This window comes from Silene latifolia, chromosome 9 (genome assembly GCF_048544455.1).
Source record: "Silene latifolia isolate original U9 population chromosome 9, ASM4854445v1, whole genome shotgun sequence".
In the NCBI taxonomy this organism is placed as follows: Eukaryota; Viridiplantae; Streptophyta; class Magnoliopsida; order Caryophyllales; family Caryophyllaceae; genus Silene; species Silene latifolia.
The window spans coordinates 119494144-119497500 of record NC_133534.1 but is presented as its reverse complement, the minus strand read 5'-3'; the positions used below and the strand labels follow the sequence as shown (position 1 = coordinate 119497500).

The following is a 3357-nucleotide window of genomic DNA, read 5'->3' as shown; positions in this document are numbered from 1 at the left end:
TCTTGCTAGTTTACTTTAATTGCTATTTAGTTTAGTGACCTTCTACATCAACCCAAATTGTGACACCCCTAAGACACCACTAGTTTCAATAGAAATCTCATCTCAATTCCCGTCCATTGGGATTCGACCTTTACTTGCCTCTTTACTAATTGTATAGTTGTTTGTGAAGTTATAAATTGTGTTTTGATCTAGGTACTCCTAACGACAAGTTACCGAAAAGATATAGTTCGTGTCCGACCACCTACACTGTTGTTGATCATGTGCCAAAGATCCACAGTTCTGACATACTACATTTGGAATAGAAGATGTTGACACCATGGCATTGACTTGTTGGTGTTGCTTGGGTGATTGAGAGGCTACATTCATTTTGGTTATGGCTTTGTCAAATTTCAAGTTCATTGTGTCAATAAGGGAGCATAGTTGGGCACCCAAATCGGCACTCAATTGTGTGACGGAGTCAACTTCATGTCTCCCTCCCCTAATAGCTTTTCTCGGCCTACTATATTGATAGTTATGAAGCGCCATCTCCTCTATCTTTGCCCAAGTTTGATTATCATCTACCTCGGCGAATCATCCATTATAACCCATGTTGAGTACATTCCTTAAGTCTTCATACAACCCATTCCAAAATTGTTGGACTAGAAACCATTCGGTTAACCCATGATGAGGATAAGAGCGACATGTATCTTTGAATCTTTCCCATGCCTCATATAGAGATTCTTCCTCTCTTTGCTTGAACCCGGTGATTTGTGCTCTTAACATGTTGGTTTTCTTTGGAGGGTAAAACTTCTTGTAAAAGGCAAGTGCTAACTTCTTCCATGAATCAATTCCAAGAGTGGCCTTGTCTAGTCTCTTCAACTATTGCTTTGCGGTTCCGATCAAGGAAAAAGGAAACAATACCCATCGAATTTAATCCTGCGTTACCCCCGTCTGGGAAATTACATCACAATAGTCACAAAAAGTCTCCATGTGTAGATGAGGATCCTCACTAGGCATCCCTACAAATTGACTTCGTTCGACTAGTTGTATGAATGCGGATTTGGCAATAAAAATCGATTGGGTAGGTTCTCCTCGGTTGGTACGGAATGAGATGAAAATTTAGGCATTGTAGGTTGATTTTGTGGTTGGTTTGGAATTGGGTTATCCTCTCCTTGTCTTGCAAAAGGGTTGGTAAACTCAACACTATCCGTTTGGATGATACCAATGTCCACAAGTTCTTCAATACCCACAATTGTTGAAGTACCTCTAACGGTTCTTCTAATATTTGTCAAAGTTATCTCGATTTCGGAATCAATAGGCAAAAGACGGCCTTGTGATCTCCAAGAGATGCAAAAATCAAAGAAATAGAAAACAATTAAAACTACCTTGAGGAGTTTGACTTCCCCAAGGTTAAGAAAGACACAACTAAAAACAACAAATGATAACAACTCAAATAAACACCGTCCCCGGCAACGGCGCCATTTTGATATAGGAGACTTTGTGTGTTGTCTATGCTCTCAATCAAACAATATTTATGTAACACCCCCATACTCCGAGTGCCTTACCAGGACCACTCAGGTATGGAGACATCACCATCTCGGTTGCCCGAGGTATGATAATCAAACAACAGCGATAAAGAAACAACATTTATAATTAATCGTTTAACGAATGAATACAATCTTTGAAACCCAAACTGATAGTACGATACATTATTCCAAACTGTCTACTCAAACTGAAATGTAAATAAAACTAAACTACAGCGGAAGACTCTATCGTCAAGTCGTGGCCATCCCAGCTATCCCGTATCATCTCTATACCTGCTCAATATCTGCTCACCATCCCCGAATGGATCACCGCAGTTTTCAAAACAACACCGGGTCGAGACTAATCACACAATCAAAACAGATAACGACAATAAGACAAACAGACAAATTTGAACCGCCACACACACATACACATCCATCCAACCAACCGTCTCAATCACGACGTCCACTGGACCACCACCGCGGTGGGGGACCGCAGCCGTTCCCACCTAAGCCCCGCTCATCGTACGAGCGATAACCCTGTCCATTAATGTGCACATCCCCTTTCGTGGCGGGTTCCACTAAGGGCGAAACTAGGGCGTGAGATCACTCCCGCAAGTGACCCCACTCAGCCGAGAACGCATCTCGAGAACCATCAACGACACAACCACAATCACAAACACAATCACAATCAACAAATCAATTAACAAACTACAAAGACATCACCAATATCCCATTATGGGACTAATACCGAGTAGGAAATCCTACCGGAAAGCACACAAGCAGACGGTATCTACAGCTGTCTCAAAACGCCTCTTCTAAGAACTCTCCTCCTAACAGATACACATGAATACTACTATTCAATCACTTATTCATAAAAACCCCCAATTACTAAATTAGGGTTTCACTAATCTTAACAAAACGTTATAAAAAATTATGCTAGAAGCTTACCCTTGACGCAACGAATCCAACGACACAAACAACGATGCAATCCGACCGTCCCGATCTCTCGGGAATTGTTAAGGACGCGATTAAGAAGATGATGATCGCTTTCTTTCTTAAACAGGTTTTAGGTTTTGGTAAAAGTGATTTAGAATAAAGACGAATTGATTTAAATACCTTAATCGCGTAATTAACAAAACCCGAGAAAAACCCCGATAAACCTGGACACTCGATCGAGTACCCAAGGTACTCGATCGAGTAGTACCTACTCGATCGAGTGCCCCAGCTACTCGATCGAGTACCCAACAGGTCAGAAACTATTTATTCTGCGACACACCCCTTACTCGACAGAGTAAGGGCTACTCGATAGAGTACCCCCAAGACCATAAATACGGAGTATTACAGTCTTCCCTCCTTAAAAGGAACTTCGTCCCCGAAGTTCAAACCACTACCAAAACAAAGGTACTCCCATAAGCTTCCCGACTCGAAGGTCAAAATAAACACAACGTAAAACATGCTACTAACCCAACTTATCCCGACAAACATACCGACACAACATATACAAGGGGTGTAAACACTCTTAAAACTCTCGCGATCATCTCCTACCCCCCTAAAAGAAACAAGGTTACGTCCCCGTAACCATACATACCTGATCAAAAAGGGAAGGGTAACGCTCTTTCATGATATCCTCCGCCTCCCATGTAGCTTCCTCAGTCTCATGGTTAGACCAAAGGATCTTAAGCAACACTGTCTCACCACTCCTGGTCTTTCTAACTTTTCGGTCTAGGATCTGCTTAGGCACCTCAAGGTACGATAAAGACTCATCCAGCTCTAAGCTCTCTGCCTCCAACACATGTGACGGGTCACTCACATACTTCCGCAGCTGCGATACATGAAACACATTATGTACTCT

At 42.2% G+C, this 3357-nt stretch overlaps 1 non-coding gene across 1 annotated transcript; it reads left to right on the top strand.

Annotated features, from left to right (window-relative positions):
* Positions 1–655: 655 nt before the first annotated feature.
* LOC141603713 (small nucleolar RNA R71) lies at positions 656–762 on the top strand. The gene has a single exon (XR_012525571.1). It is a non-coding gene; the product is annotated as a small nucleolar RNA R71 (small nucleolar RNA).
* The last annotated feature ends 2595 nt before the right edge of the window (positions 763–3357 follow it).